Below are 16,910 nucleotides of genomic sequence, written 5' to 3'. Positions count from 1 at the left end.
TAGGTGAATTCTTCAGCCTCTCTGAGTCTGACTCCCTTTCTGGATTGAATCAGTTTGCTAGGGCTGCTGTAACAGTATCTCACAGACCAGTGGCTTACCCAGCAGAAATTTGTTGTCTCATGGTCTGGAGGCTGGAAGTGCAGGATCAAGTTGTCACCTGGCTTGGTTCCTTCTGACATCTCTCTCTCTCTCTGGGACGTCTTTCTGTGACTCAGTCTCCTCCTCTTTGAAGACATCAGCCCACCCTGACAACCCCACTTTAACCCCTTCCAAGGCCCCATCCTCAGTCACATTCAGAGGTGATGGGGGTTAGGACTGCAATGTCTGAGCTATGAGGGGACATGGCTCAGCCCATAATATTGATGAAGTGGAAACAAGGGTTCCCGGCTATCTTCAGTCACTCAAATATTGATTGAGTGTCTATTGTTTGCCAGGCACTGGGATCACACAGACAGGGCCCCATTGGCATGGGATCTGTGATGGGGAGATGATTATGAATCAGTTACACCAGGGCTGGGAAGGAGAAGGGCTGCTGGGAGAGCATCACATCAGGTAAAAGACTGCCATGGCCTGAACAAGGCAGCCACAGTGACAGGGAGGATAGAAAAATGTTAAAGATGGGGCCTGGGTGGCTCAGTCAGTTAAACGCCTGCCTTTGGCTCAGGTCATGATCCCAGGGTCCTGGGATCGAGCCCCGCATTGCGCTCCCTGCTCAGCAGGGAGCCTGCTTCTCCCTCTGCCCTACCGCATGCTTTTGCTCTCTCTCAAATAAGTAGAAAAAAAAAACCTTTAAAATTCTAGAAAAATGTTAAAGATATTTATGAGAAAGGATCAACAAAATTGGTACATGATTAGGCGTGGGTCAAAATTCCTAGGTTTCTGGCCTGGACAACGACGGGGAAGGTCGTAGTATTTGTCGAGTAAGTTCTGGCAAAAATGACGAGTTCCACTTTAGATCTGTTTTTTTAATTTATTTTAATTTATTTTTCATCATGATAAGTGCAGTTTAATCCCCATCTCCATTTCCTCCATCTCCCACCTACCTCTCCTCTAGTGACCGTCAGTTAGTTTTCTATAGTTAAGAATCTGTTTCTCGGTTTATCTCTCTCTCTTTCCCTTTATTTCCTTTGCTCATTTGTTTTGTTTCTTAAATTCCACAAGTGAGTGAAATCATGTGGCATTTGTCTTTCTCTGGCTGACTTATTTTACTTAGCGTAATACTCTCTAGCACCATCCATGGCATTGCAAATGGAAAGATTTCATTCTTTTTTATGGCCGAGTTATATTCCATTGTGTATATATGTCACCTCTTCTTGATCCATTCATCTATGACACACACCTGGGCTGCTTCCATATCTTGGCTATTGTGAATAATACTGCTATACACATAGGGGTGCCCATATCTCTTTGAATTGGTGTTTTGTATTCCTTGGGTAAATATCCAGTAGTGTGGGATCGTAAGGTAGTTCTATTTTTAAGTTTGTGAGGAACCTTCATGCTGTTTTCCACAGTGGCTGCACCCATTTGCATTTTCACCGCCAGTGTAAGAGAGCTCTTTTTCTCCACATCCTTGCCAATGCTCATTTCTTGTGCTTCCCTTTGGGCATGTTTGTTTATTTATTTTAAAGACTTTATTTTTTTATTTATTGACAGAGAGAGACACAGCGAGAGAGGGAACACAAGCGGGGGAGTGGGAGAGAGGGAAGCAGGCTCCCCAAGGAGCAGGGAACCCCACGAGGGGCTCAATCCCAGGGCGCTGGGATCATGACCTGAGCTGAAGGCAGACTCCTAATGACTGAGTCACCCAGGCGGCCCACTTTGGACCCGTTTAACGGCCATAGCCATCAGGTGTCTAACGTAATAGGTGAGATCATGAGTTTCTGAGTCTGCAAATCTGGATCCAAATCCCAGCTTGTCCATGTCCTTGCTGTGTGGTCCAGGAGAGCAACTCAACCTCTCTGAACTACCATTTGTTTGCTCTAACCTGGCTAGCTCAGTTGGTGGAGCATGTACTCGTACTCTTGATCTCGGGGTTGTGAGTTCAAGCCCTACGCTGGGTGTGGGGTTATGTAAAATAAAATAAAATTTAAAAAGGCTGCTGCTGAGACTTAAATAAGATAAAATACGTTCAGCACATAGCACAGTGTACCTGTGCGCCTGGTGCAGAATAAGCACTCAATAAGTAGCAGGGCATTATTGCTCCTAAATTTGGATGAGATGATGAGCAAATCCAAGCTTTCTTTTGGTTGATTTCCTTTGCATCTTTAGATTATGTCTCTAACTTAGATTTCCGTTTCTCTGCTCCCTTTGGAAACATTGCCGTCCGCTTATTTTGCCTCTTGTTCCTGGAGGTGAGAGGATTTCCCTGATGCTCTGAGAGAGCAGGGTAGAAGACAGCAGGTAGAAGACCCAGGCGAGTTTGAGAAGGGACCTCAACGATCACTTCACCTTCTGACCTCCAGGTGGCGCCGCTCCTCTGCTTAACTCGCGGCTCTGGCTCTAATCCTCTGAAGTGAGAAACCAGGCAGGAAAACACCAAACGGAATCCCTAAAGCCCAGCGGAGTGCTGAGCGCCCTTGAAGGACAGTTTCACAAGGCAACTTGAAGACGGTGCCTTCCTCATTTGGGCTGTAGGAATTGACTGGTACGCACACTTCTCTAATCAGGCAGTGGTGTTTCACGCTTCCGCCTCTCCACAAGTACTTTTTGCTGTACTTTTCCCATGCTACTCTGCCTCGTGAACTCCCTCTTGCCTCACACGGCAGCTCACACGTCCCCTCCTCCGTGAAGCCTTCCCTGATTAGACCTTCATTCTGGGTTGGACACCTCACCACTGTGTTTCACCACCCCCTGAGCATTGCGTTTGGATGGAGCTACAATTATATCTATATATATTGTTAACACTTTATTAGAATTTCAAATATTAAAAAATGGAATAAGTGATCTAATAACATCAGTCTTGCTGATCTGTAATTTCGGATTTTCTTATATGGTTCCCTCGCTACACAGTGACCTCTATGAGAGGATCTGTATTTTATGGCATTTGGCCCCATCCCCTGTGCTTGACATAAATATTCAATAAAGATTTGAGGAGTAAGTGGAAGCATCCTTGGTCCCGTTTCTTTAGTCTACTTCCCCCTTTTTCTTTTTGGGAGGCTCTTCCCACCTTGCCTTTGGTCTTGGAGGTGAGCAGGGAGGGGGCTGTGGGCATTGCCAGTGGCACACAGGACTCAGTGTGGCCCTGCTGTGAGTCCCTCCTACACCATGTGACCAAATGTCAACTCTGTCTTTTTTTATGAGCATGACAAATCAATGTCTCTGAGCCTCAGTTACGTTATTTGTAGAAGAAAGAAAGAAAGAAAGGAAGAAAGAAAGAAAAGAAGGAAGGAGAAAGAAAGATAGGAGGAAAGAAAGAAAAAAGGAAGAAAAAAAGCAATGATGCTTGCTTTGCAGGGCTGTTGTGAGAATCAGATAAGATACCCAGTAGCTTGGTACACAGTAGGTATGCCACAATGCTACTTTCCTTTCCTGTGGGTTTAATGTTGACTCGAGGGAAATGACTTCATCCTTGGGAAAGAATGGTTGTTGTTCGTTATGCAGCGGGAACAATGACAATGGGAGTCTTCGGGAAACACCGGCTTCCCCTGCCTGGCATGGGAAGTGGAATGTCAGCCTTCCCGCATGGCCAAGGCCTCTGTATCTGACAGGGGAGGCCAGACTGGCCAAGGCAACATGAGGAGGGCAGCAGGCGGCCTGCACTGTGCCTTCCCAGTTCTGTTTGTCCTTTCTTCCTCCTCCATTTATCTGATGCCCAATGTTCTTGAGCGCCTTCTGTGTGCAGGCCCGGGGCTAGGTGCTCGGGCTGTAGTGAACAGACAGACTTGACCACGCCCTCACAGAACCTGAGGTGTCTATGGCTGGGGTGGAGGGAGACACAGGTGCACATTGCATCGAGGGATAAGGGTGACGAATGGAAAGTGTGGGCTAGGAAAGCAAATGACAGGGGAATCTAACCTAGTCTGGGGAATAGGAGGGCTTTCTTGGGGAAGTGACATTACATCTGAGATATTCAGAACAAATGGGAGTTAGCCAGGCCGAGCATGTGGGGAGAACAGATCCTGTCCGATCTCCCAGCCTGGGTCATCTCCCCAGGTCCACTCATGCAGTGCCCCGTGTGTGTGCCCCACCCAGAGCTCCCTGTCTCACAGCTCTGCTTACCCTGCCTCTCCCCCAAGCCTCCTAGTCTGGAGTTTCCTTCTCACCAAGGAAGTTACCCTTAGATAGCCGCTGAGAAATGTTTCCTTCAAGGAGCACTTGTCTTCTGCTCAAGGATGGTTACAGAGGAACAGTCTTTCAAGAACGAATTCTGAACAGTGAGAATCGCAGGTACTTTCTGGCCAATGTTTTAGGGGATCACAAGCGCTCTTTCCTGAGCACAACCTCTGCCTCATGGAGCAATCTCTCTGCTCTCTGTCACCGCATCCCTTAGCTTCTGCCTATCAGAGCAATGTGGCAAGACCCAGAGCCTGTCCTTCCCGATTTGGCACTGCTGGAGGCCAGGGCCCAGGGCAGCCCAGGGGATCTGATGAGGGCAGGTAGGTGTTCTGTTGCCAGGCAACAGGCCCCAGCCCAGCTCGGGGCAGAGAGTGAACTTGACATCAGCACTGGGTGAGGTCAGCCCACAAAATGGTCTGTGAACCTCAAAAGGAAACAAAAGAGCACCAAGAATGGAGCTAGTTTGCTTTCATTTCCTCTTCTTGACTAGGCTGGAGATCAGGGCAACACTGGCAATGGAAGGCGAGATCCTGGATTCCCCCTGTGGATGGAGAAGCACGTTCCCCATCAGACGATAGCCATATGGTTCATCTCTAGTGACCCTGCTGTCCCAAATGCGGTGCCGCTCAAGGACTTTATGTGCAACTTGGATGTAGACAGCATGATCAAGCATGATGCTCATCTGGGCAGGGGACCATAAAAATAATTGTTGCTAGGATTTATGTGACAGACACTTTTCCCTGTGCCACATACTTTTAACTTTATTTATTTATTTATTTTTTAAAAGCTATTAGAACTTCCTTTTTTTTGTTTAAGATTTTATTTATTTATTTGACAGATGGAGATCACAAGTAGGCAGAGAAGCAGGCAGAGAGAGAGGAGGAAGCAGGCTCCCCGCCGAGCAGAGAGCCTGATGCGGGTCTCGATCCCAGGACCCCGGGATCAGGACCTGAGCCGAAGGCAGAGGCTTTAACCCACTGAAGCACCCAGGCGCCTCTACTTTTAACTTTTAGTGGATGCTCATGGTGACCCTAAAATGTGGGGATTAGCCAGGTGACAGGTGACACAGGAAGAAACTGATTGAGAGGAATTAAAATGCCCAATGATACACAGCTGACATTGGTGAGACAGGCTTGGAAAACCATCTAAAGCCCTTCACCAGCACTGAGAAACTGCATTCATTCATTCATTCATTCCCCCATTCGCCAGAAATTTACTGAGGTCCTTCTATGTGCCAGGCAGTGTTTGAGGTAAGACAGACAAAATCCTGCCCTTATGGAAGTAAATCCTGGCAAGGAGAGTGGGAAGAAAAAAGTAAACAAATTAAAGAGATAATTTCAGGGACACCTAAGTGGCTCAGGTGGTTAAGTGTCCGACCCTTGATCTCGGTTCAGGTCTTGATCTCAGGGTCATGCGTTCAAGCCCCACACTGGGCATGGAGCCTACTTCAAAAAAATCAAAGTAAAAAGAGAATTTCTCAGAACTTCTATCCAAAATGAAGTGGGCTAACAGAACCATTTGGACGGAATGGTGAGGGAAGTTGTCCTTGAAAAAGGGGCATCTGTGTCAGAGGGAGCTGCCATAGGGAGGATCTGAGGGAAGGTCCTTAGGCAGGAGAGGAAACAGAGTACTGGACATTAACGGGTTCTAAGGGAGCTGTCATTCTAGACTGATTTTCAGAACTTGACTGGGATACAGTAAGATCCAGTACTTGGGCTCAGAACAACTACCTAAACATAGACATGGTAGACCCGTGTACACTGGCTGGGCAGACAGGGGCTGGAGGGTAAGTGATCCGGGAGGATTAATATAATCCAGAATTACTCTCATCAAAGTAGGGCCTAGGGTGGGGAAAGGGATGGATCCTCTCCTCCGAGGAGGTTACGGCCCACCTGGAGATCTGAGCATACTCTGGGCACTGACTGCAGCATAAGACACCGAAAGACAATAGTTAGATGGTCTCTGTGGAGGGCAGCCACACCAGGGTGCTGAGCAGGGCCAGAAGACCATTTATTCCAGGTGGAAAGCTGCCTCCAGAAAAATCTAGGATTGGCTGGAAGGAGTTATAAGGAATCTGTTTTCTTTTTCTTTTTCTTTTTTTTTTTCTTCCTGCTGATAAAATGACTATATGCAGACAATTCCCAAAGCAGAGAAAAAGTATAAAGGAAAAGGAAAAGAAATCACTTTATTCCCACTATCCAGAGGCAATCACAGGTCATATCTGATGTAATTCCTTCTAATATTTTTCTAGGCTTTAAAAAACGTAGTTGAATCAAAGTGTGCCTGTCCACGGTTTTGTCGGTGCATATGTGTGTGTGTATAAACTTTGGGAAAAGCTGCAGAACAAGCAGACTGGTCTGAGGCTGGGCTCTGGAGTTCTTAGCCCGGGCTTCAATCCTGACAATGTCCCATCTCAGCTGTCTGACCCATCCCATCCCCTATGCTATCCCTGTCACCTCATCTATAAAACAAGGATTATGTTACCCTGCCACATAAGGTTGTCCGAGGTGTAAATGAGCTAGTATTTGTAAACCCTAAAAACTGCCCGTAGACACCTGCTGCACAACACTTGCTAAGGGAATACTACTACCCTTCTTTTGTCGAATGTTACATCATAACCATTACAGTGACACGAAGATGTTTTATGGAAACATCTATGGTCTGAATCAAAGTTCATCCTATATGTTCACTATAGCAAACAGTCCCCTCATGTTGGACATGGTTTATTTCTGATGTTTCAGATGGTGACTGCCTGGAACTAGTCACTGGGTCTACACTTCCAGTTGGTTTATTTGGATGGAGTCACAGAAGGGGATTAGTGGGTTAAAGGACATGGACTTTGTTTTTTGCTTTTTAAGAGGGAATTATTTTTAGGTAGGAAAACATCCAACTGCTAAAAAATTCAAATAGTACAAAAGAGGTTACAGTGAGGAGGACTGCTATGATTCCTGGCGTCCACTTTCCTCCTCAGGGGCACCAAAATTGGTTTCTTGTTTATGCTTCTGGAGCTGATCAGTAGAAACAGCAGATATATCTCTATCTCTATCATCTCTATCTCTATCTCTATCTCTATCTGATGTGCATTTTTTAAAAATTGATATACTATTACCAGTGCATCTTGCCCTTTTATCTAGTTTGTCTTAGAGACATTTTCTATTGTTACCTAAAGAGTTGCTTCATTTGTTTGCATGCCTGCGAAGTGTTTCTTTTTTTTTTTTTTTTTTAAGATTTTATTTATTTATTTGTCAGAGAGAGAGAGAGCGAGAGCATGCTCACAAGCAGGCAGAGTGGCAGGCAGAGGCAGAGAGAGAAGCGGGCTCCCCACCAAGCAAGGAGCCCGATGCGGGACTCGATCCCAGGACCTAGGATCATGACCTGAGCCGAAGGCAGCGGCTTAACCCACTGAGCCACCCAGGTGTCCCCGAAGTATTTCTTATTAAGGTTAGGCAATAATTTAACTAGGAATAGATACAGGCATTTAAAAGTTATTTGATGCATATCAATGTATCTTTTAAAACTGTGCTCTGGTTAACACCAGATAAACCCTATAGCCCCATCTGATTACTGGAACCAAGATTAAAAATCCAGATCAGCTCAGGGGTGCCTGGCTGGCTCAGTCAGTAGAGCCTGCAACTCTTGATGCTGGGGTCCTGGGTTCAAGACCTATGTTGGGCATAGAGCATACTTTAAAAAAAAATCCAGATCAGCTCAAACCATGTTATCTCTGCAAGGATCTTCAAAGACTAATTAATAGTGGTTATCTCTAGGGAGGAGAACCAGTCACTGAAGAAACCCCTCCCTATGGCCCCCTGAGGAGATCTGACTAAAAATGAGCAGGACTGACTTGTGAGGTATAGGGCTCTCCATTTTTATTTTTTTTTTATTTTACTTTTGAGAGAGAGAGAGAACATGAATGGGGTGGGGGTGGGGGGAGGGCATGGTGAGGGGCAGAATGAGAGAAAAATTCCCAAGCAGGCTCTATGCCCAGTGTGGAGTCTGACACGGGACTAGATCTCACAACCCTGAGATCATGACCTGAGGCTCTCAGTTGTTTTTTTGATTGTTTGTTTGTTTTTTAAGATTTATTTACTTGGGGTGGGGAGGGGGCAGAGGGAGAGGGAGAGAATCTCAAGCAGACTCCCAGCTGAGTGGGGAGTCGGTGGTTAACCAACTGTGACACCCCATGAGGCTCTCAGTTTTTAAAATGTTCAGACATCAGCCAGGTGATTGTATCTTCTAGCATGTTCTGGCAATTCAGAATAGAGGAACTATGGCTGCATGAGAACCAGCAGGCACGTTCTACCTAAAGACACTCCATTCAAACACCTTCGTACACGGTGCTGAGCACACCTCAGTTTTAGACCTCCAACACAGCCCAGAGATGCCTGGAACAGCTGACTGTGCACACCTGTACCTGGCGGGCTGGCGGGCTGGCTGGGGGGGACACAGACTCCATCTGAGCCCTGAGTCAATTCCAAGGCCTGATTCTTCTTACAAATGCCCTCAGGTGTGGAATGGAGAGGAGGCAATACTCTGAATGCCTCACGGAAGAGGTAGGGAGAAAGGTGGCCCACAGAGGGCCTTCCTGTGGGGACAGAGTGTATCTTGGCCCTTTCCAGGGCCAGCTGCATGGGATGAGACCTGTGCAGCTTCACGGGGCCCCACATTCAGTATAACCCTGCCCTTAGTTTAATGTTCTTCTGCTTTCATCTTGGAATTCTATTTTTTTTTAATTTTTTTTTTTTTTAATTTGACAGAGATCACAGGTAGGCAGAGAGGCAGGCAGAGAGAGAGAGGAAGCAAAGCAGGCTCCTTGCTGAACAGAGAGCCCGATGCGGGGCTCGATCCCAGGACCCTGGGATCATGACCTGAGCCGAAAGCAGAGGCTTAACCCACTGAGCCACCCAGGGGCCCCGGAATTCTATTTTTTAAAGACTTTATTTTTAAGTCATCTCTACACCCAACGTGGGGCTCGAACTCACAACCTGATCAAGTTCCACCAGTTCATGCTCTACCAGTTCAGCCAGCCAAGCGCCCCTTGTCTGCGAATTCTTAATAGTTCTTAAGCAAGGGGCGCCCTATTTTCATTCTACACTGGGTCTGGCAAATTACGGAGCCAGTCCTGTCCCTTTTGATTACGGGAGAACGGTGACATGATTTTTTGCTGTCTTAATGCTACAAAGGCGAGAACTGGGTCTGCTTGGAAACCTCCTGGCTTCTACACTCACAGCGGAGATGTGGACGCCAGACTGCTTTGCCTGGAGAAGAAGGGGGAAGAGCACAGTAGGAGGGGGGGGGGGGACAAGAACTCTGGAAAGGTTTTGAGGCCTGCCTGTCCTGACATGTCACCTAGTTACTTCCTCATTACACAAGAGTGGATCTCCAGGGGAGAATTATCCATCAGTTGTCAGCACGTGCCCGACATTTAGAGCCTGGGCCCCACTGTGTTTCAGCCTGACCTATGACCAGGAGGGGAGGGGATTAGTTGCCTGCTTGGGCTGGACTCTGGGATGAGCATGTTATCCATACGAGCTACACAGATAATATTGTATCTCTATAGATCGATAGATAGATCTATATATCTTGACAATGTATACCTATAAAAATATTGTATGTTTTACCAAAGACAAAACAGAGGGCTAAATAATCGACATAAAACCACAAGAATATATAAATAGGACACAGAAGGAAAAATAATCACCTCTTTTTTTTTTTTTTTAAAGAAACCACTTTTAATCCCATTTTCCATTGGAAACACTTGGTAATTTCTAAATGAGGAGCTATCTCTGGAAAGATACATGAAAAAGTCACTGCCATTGTCTCTGGGAAGAACTGGCGAGAGACTAGTTTTACTTCCCACTTTGGTATGTTTTGAATTTTGTACATTGTGCATGTAATACAAAGATGTGTTATTTTATATAAATAATGGTAAAGAGTAGGCGCTTGGGACTGTATAAGAAAGAAATTAGTACTCTAGTCATCTGGAGTGTTTGGAGTATGGAACTTAACCTGACCAATTTTTATGCTAAACTTAGGGGAAAGACGCAGTTTTTAGAATTCTGGGATTTTAAATTTTTATTTATTTAGAAAGATTCTATTTATTTATTTGACACACACACACACACACACACACACAGATCACAAGTAGGCAGAGAGGCAGGCAGAGAGAGAGGGGGAAGCAGGCTCCCTGCTGAGCAGAGAGCCCGATGTGGGGCTCAATCCCAGGACCCTGAGATCATGACCTGAGCCAAAGGTAGAAGCTTAACCCACTGAGCCACCCAGGTGCCCAGAACTTCTGGGATTTTAGTTCTGAATAAGAAACTGGTAAGCCTGTATCTGTATTTTATTTAGGAAGAAACCGTGGCTCTTATTCTTTGGAGAGGTTAAGTAACTCACTCAAGATCATACAGCTTTTAAGTGGTGAAGCCAAAACTAGAATATGGGTCTAATTCCAAAGCTAGTGCATGGGGGGAAGAGAGGCCTGTGGGAACTCAGCTCCTTATGATGATGCCCAGAGCCATGCTGAAAGAACACAAGAGTGCCTGCTTAGGGGTCTGTCCAGGGAAGTTCTATTTAAAGCAATGTTGTATAAATACATTGTAAATTCATTATGGATAAGTTTCATTATAAAGGAACCGTAAGTTATATACTCCTGACCTGGACTAACGTGAAGTCATAGATAGTTTTAAACATTTCGCCACAGAAAGCTAAATGTGGGCTGCCTGGTGCTGTAACCAAACACGAGTAGGGATGTTATAGAATTTGCACTAAAGGCCCCATATCACCTTTATAAAATCCAAGGAATTCAGACTTCCAAAACACATCTAGCCCAAGAGTGACAAGAAAGATAAGGTATTAAAAAAGCAGTAGGCAGAGATTGTTAATTGCTTATCCAATATCCATTCTTGCCATCTTATTTAATATAGAACTCTAACATTCCTGGGACTAGAAGTGTGCCCAGCTAAAATATTCCACTTCCCAGCCTTCCTTGCAAATAGGAGTGGCCAATAAGATGTAAGTAGTTGAGTGGGTCTTCTAAGAAAACACCCCCTTTTCTCCTGGCTCCTCTTCTTACTACTGGAATGTGGATGTGATGGCTGGAGCTATGGCAGCTATAGTGAGTATTTTTAAGCCACAGTAGTTAGATCTCTGTTAAAGGTAATACTAACTGAACCAATGGCCCAGTAAAATGCCTGAGGACCTATAAATGTCATAAGGGTCCATAAGTGCTCCCTAAAATTGATGTGGTGCTCATGAAGATGTTCTGATGATGTTAAGGACATCCACAACAGGAAGGAGTGAGCTGGCAATCCCTCACCTCCCTTTAGAGCCTGCATCCCTGTCATCAGAAAGAAGCACTCAGGAGTCTCATTGGTGCTCAGTTCTGCAATCAGTGATGTCAGTTTCAGGGAGAAAGGGATAAGGCCTCTAGGGTGTGGGTATAAGAGACTAGGAGGGGCTTTGGCCCCCCCAGAGGGTGTGTGGAAAATGATCAGTCAGTGGTGATGGGCTTTCACCAAATCCTTTTCCTGAACCCAACATGTCCCGAGAGAGTCTGTCCTATGAAGGTTAGAATAGGATGGGGTGTGGGGTTGCTAAGAACCTTGGATCTGAGGGGCTCTGGCATGGACTGGATGTGTAGGGGAGTTAGAGTTAGAGGGCGGAGACTGAGGCAGGCTAGAGGACAGTGTATTTGGGGTGGGCAGGGAGAGAAACCCGAGCGATCCTAGGATGGTTTCACAAAGTAAACACTCAGTGCTTCTAGAAAGACTACAGAAGGCCCCACTGGGAAAGGGCAGGGGGCTGGGACTGAGGGGCAGAGGGGAAGGAGCTCCTGGAGGACCTCTAACACGTGTCAGGGGTTGAAGAGGCCATGGGGATCTTAGATCCCTGAGTTAAGTTGTTTGTTGGACCCTGGAATTCACTGGAATTCCTGAAATAATTAATTATGTGGCTTTCTCTGCAAAATTGCTATGACCGCCATCAAAACATGAGATATTTTTGAGCTTCTGTGTCATTATTTGTCACAAAAGCCTTGTCCTCTTCCAAGGCATGTTATAGAGCACCACGCTAGAATCATCTGAGGAGCTGGGGAACTCAGATGGCAGTGCCACAGAGAGAGCGTCTTTGTGAACGCGATCACAGAATATTTAAATGCCCTGTAACTAGGTGAAAAGGTACATTCCCAGACACCCCTCTTAACTCCAACTCCACAGTCCACCGCTAGAACTGACAAGTATTTCTGCCTGAGGATTGGTATCAAAGTTGAATCTGAAAAGCACCTGGGTGGCTCGGTTGGTTAAGCATCTGCCTTCGGCTCAGGGTCCTGAGATGGAGGCCTGAGTTGGGCTCCCTGTTCGGTGGGGAGTCTGCCTCTCCCTCTGCCTATGCTGCTCCCTCCACCACCTGCTCATGCTGTCTCATTGTCTCTCTCTCTTCCAAATAAATAAATAAAATCTAAAACAAAAATGAACAAACAAACAAACAAACAAAAAACCAAACCAAACCAAACCAAACAAAAACATAGTTGAGTTTGAAATGCATAAGTCACATCTGTGGGCTCCTTGAGGCTTTGGGGGCCGGTGGAAGTTCTGGAGCCGGAGCAAGCCCGTGCAGGCCTTCCTGTCTTCTCAATGTTGTGTCTCCTCCCTCTGTCCTCAGCCCTTCCCCGCTCCAGGGACATCAAAGCCGCTCCCTAGACCATACAAAGCCCTTGCAGGAACAGCCACATAAACGCAGCAGCTGTTTGCTGACTGGGGCTGGGAGCGGTGCCAGGCCAGAGATTTGGGAAGGGAACACTTCCAAATGCTGGATTAAGCCTCTGGAGCAGATGTTGCCCGTGGCTGGCCAGCATTCAGAGAGTTGGGCAGGCAGCAGGCTTGGCCTGGGATTTGAATAGCTCACAGAACTGTCGAACAAAGACCCGAGCAAGGGTCAACTGTCAGGGGTCCCTGGGGAGCCCGCTCAGTGCCCAGAAGACTGAAATCGCAGTGAGTCATTTCAGACGGAAAGAAAGGGCATGGAACAAGTGTTCCTGTGAACATTTCCTTGACACCTCGCCTACGTGATACTCAATGGATAGTCCTCCCTCCGCCAGCTCTACCTTCAGCCTCCCCATTTTAAAAATGGGAACAACTGAAGGCCTGAAATTTGCAAAGGAGTCAGGCTTTGAAACACAGTAGGAACACAGTCGGCACCAAATCCACAAACCCCGTTTTTGCACACAAAGCCCAGATGCTGAGACAGAGCTGGTCTTAGCCCCATTTTGGAATAGGTGATGCGAGGGACCAGAGAGGTATGCCAGCTGGAGGACGGGTCTCTCAGCATGGGCATGTTCCCCTGCCTGAAACGCCAGCACTGCCAGCGTGAGGCACTGGGTAGCTGAGTCAGGGCAAAGAAGAGAGCAAAGCCGGGGGTTTGAAAAGACATAGTGAAATCTGCCCTTTGCTGATTGTGCAGATTTGCCGAAGGGCAGGGTTGGGGCAGAGACACATTATCCCACAGTGCTGAGAAAGAGCACTAGATGTGGAGTCATGCAGACTGGGGTTTGAGTCCTGGCTCTGACACTTACCAGCTGGGAGGCTCTGAGCTAGTTACTGGACTCCTGTGTCCCTGTTTCCCATCACTAAGCTGACTACCGATTCCTGCCTCACAGGGTTGTCGTGAACCGGAATGCACTCCTTTACTGGGACCTTGGGCACACATGTCATCTATTAGAAGCCGCAGCCCCAGGGACATCCCTGACATTGGGTATTTGGGGCCATGATGTTCTATCAGCCAAGCAAATTCTCTGTTGTCACTGTTTATCTCAGCCCCAGACCCAGGCTTGTTCTTGGGTGGTGACTTCAGAAGCTGCGGCGACATTCCCTTCGAGCTGCTGGAGGCTTGGATTTCACCAAAACCTTCAAAATGTATCTGCATTTTGAGGCCGGTTTCCTTTTGTCATATTTTTTCCATTTGTTCTTCGCCTTTGGGAGAAGCTTTCATCCTTCTAGCTGCTCTGAAATTAATCTTTCTCTGGATGTATTTCTTACCACTGAGGGAGATCTGGGCCTGCCCCCAGACAGATTTGCAAAGGGGACAGGACAGAGAAGGGAGAGGAGGGAAATGGTTGGAGCGAGAGCAGTGAAGAGAGAACGTGCAGGAAATGCAGTTAGCAGTGATGGGGGGTGTGCTTAAAGTTAGCGGTGGGCGCTCGCTAACAAACTGTGGGCACCAGAGGGCCCCTGGGACATGCTCTGGAGTGCAGAGCCGCCTGCCCCACAGAGCCCGAGCGGAGCCATGTGGGGGAGGCCTATGTTGATTCTAAAATCAGTGCCACACTGCAATTGCCCTCAGAATCTTCAATGCCAGATCCCCTTTCCATCCATCCTCCTGCTGCCTTGGAGAGGCCCATGGTTTCTCCTGGGACTTGCTTTCACTAAGCCCCATCTCTTGCATTGCTACCCTGTGCGTGGCAGGCTTCCTGGGTATGCCGCCTGCGTCATTGAGCAAGGCCCTGTGCTCAGAAGGACCCTGCCTGGGTGTCAATGCTTTGCTTCTGTCTCAGTCTTGAAATTCTTAATAATTTTATCTGTGATAGGTTAAGCAGGTGTTCTGTAAGTGAAATCCAGTGGGTCCACGGAACCTGCATGAATAAGGAACCTGGGTGACGCACACAGCAGGACAGGTAGCAGACACACAGAGCAACGGATCTCGTGGTCTGACACACTCACGCAGTCCTGGGATAGTCTACAGCACCACTGGGCCCCGAGGTGGCCAGGCCAGGCCCAGGGTGGACCGGGGCAGTGACAGCAGCAGCAGCCACTGCAGGAGGGAGGAGGAGCTCTACAAGGGGCAAGGACCCCAGACGAGTGGCCCATCCGCATTCCTGGAGCCCATCCTTGCAGCGTCTGTACCAATATGAACTCTTGGATCAGACCCCCCGGACAGGTGCCGCTGGCACCCGGGCAGTCAACTTTGTCAGTAGATGATTACCCAATTAAAACATAAGCATAGACACTGCGAAGGAGCCTGTCAGGGAGTTATTAGAATTCATAAAGGAGTTTAGAATCTGCAATTCTGGAAACTGCTGCAAAATGCCAGAGCAAATATTCATAGGCCGAGAAAGAGAAATGAGATTTAAAGGTCGTCGCATTCACTGGAAAAGAACACTCTATTCCCAGGAAGCTTCAGCTAAACCAGTTATTAACAAGCAAGACAAGTTCAAAATTAATCTGTTCTTGTAATTGAAGATACAATGAAAGAACGCATAAGTAGGTGTTTTAAATTATGCACAATAGCTGAAGTCACTTTCGGTTTCTGGTATGACCTCCACAAGTTACAACAAATGTTAGCGGAAACATTCAAAGGCCATTGTGTAAACTTACATTTAAGATCAAATTCAGACTTGCATGAAACTGATTTGTATGAAGAATTAAATCTGCTTAGAAAAGTTGTTCCACAAGAATTGTCAGCTCTAAGTGCTCTGAACTTTATATATATATATATATATATATTTTTTTTTTTTAAGATTTTATTTATTTATTTGACAGAGAGAGAGAGAGAGAGAGCACAAGTAGGCAGAGAGGCAGGCAGAGAGAAGGGGGAAGCAGGCTCCCTGCAGAGCAGAGAGCCCGATGCAGGGCTCTATCCCAGGACCCTGAGATCATGACCTGAGCCGAAGGCAGAGGCTTAACCCACTGAGCCACCCAGGCGCCCCTGAACTTTATATTTTGAAATAATTTATCAGAAATGCTTTCCAATGTTGTCACAACCCGTCAAATATTCTTAACAGCTTCAGGAACAGTTACGTCAGCAGAAGATTCCTTCTCAGGATTAAAAATCATTGAAAATTATTTGCGATCTTGCATTTGCCAGGAGCAACTAACATCACTCTCAATTACGATGATTGAAAATAAAGTAGCTAAAATTATACATTTGGATGACCTAATCAATGAATTTACAGGAAAACAGGCTGGAAAATCCTTAGGATTATTCTAGATCTAACATTAATAAAGTGTTATTATTTATGGCATAATGATACCCCAAATAATTTTTTATGATTTGTGAGTTTGTTATTCCTAATATATCCCTATCATCCCTATTATGTTTAAAAGTGATGAAGTATTGCTAAAGGCAGAACCTTTGCTCAAGAGCACCCATATTTTATTTTGCACCGAGCCCCACAAATTACGTGATCTGCTCTGCCGCAGTGCCTTGAAGTTTCTCTATATTTCAGTAAAACTCATATAAACTCTTAGATTTTAAGAATTCACGGACACCCTAGAGCAGTGGGTCTCAACAGAGTGCAGTTCTGATGCCCCCTCCGTCCCCCAGGAAACATGTGACAATATCCGGAGGCATTTTTTGTTGTCACCATTAGGGGGTTACTACTGTCCTCTGGTGGGTACAGATCAGGGATCCTGTTCAATGTCCTGCAATGTACAGGACAGTCCCCCATGACAAGGAATTACCTGGTCCGAAATATCGAGAGTGCCGCAGTGAAAAAAAACATAAACTAGAAGCTCCAAGTGTGGTTTCAGACCAGCAGAATAGCATCCCTGGTGGGTTGTTTGAAATGCAGAGCCTTGGGCTCCATCCCAGACCTGCTAAATTGGAATCTGCATCTTAACAAGATCCCCAGGTGATCTGTG

The sequence above is a fragment of the Lontra canadensis genome, unplaced genomic scaffold, assembly GCF_010015895.1.
Source record: "Lontra canadensis isolate GAN:19392208 unplaced genomic scaffold, GSC_riverotter_1.0 scaffold227, whole genome shotgun sequence".
NCBI classification, from domain to species: Eukaryota; Metazoa; Chordata; class Mammalia; order Carnivora; family Mustelidae; genus Lontra; species Lontra canadensis.
Note: the sequence above shows the minus strand (reverse complement) of the source record.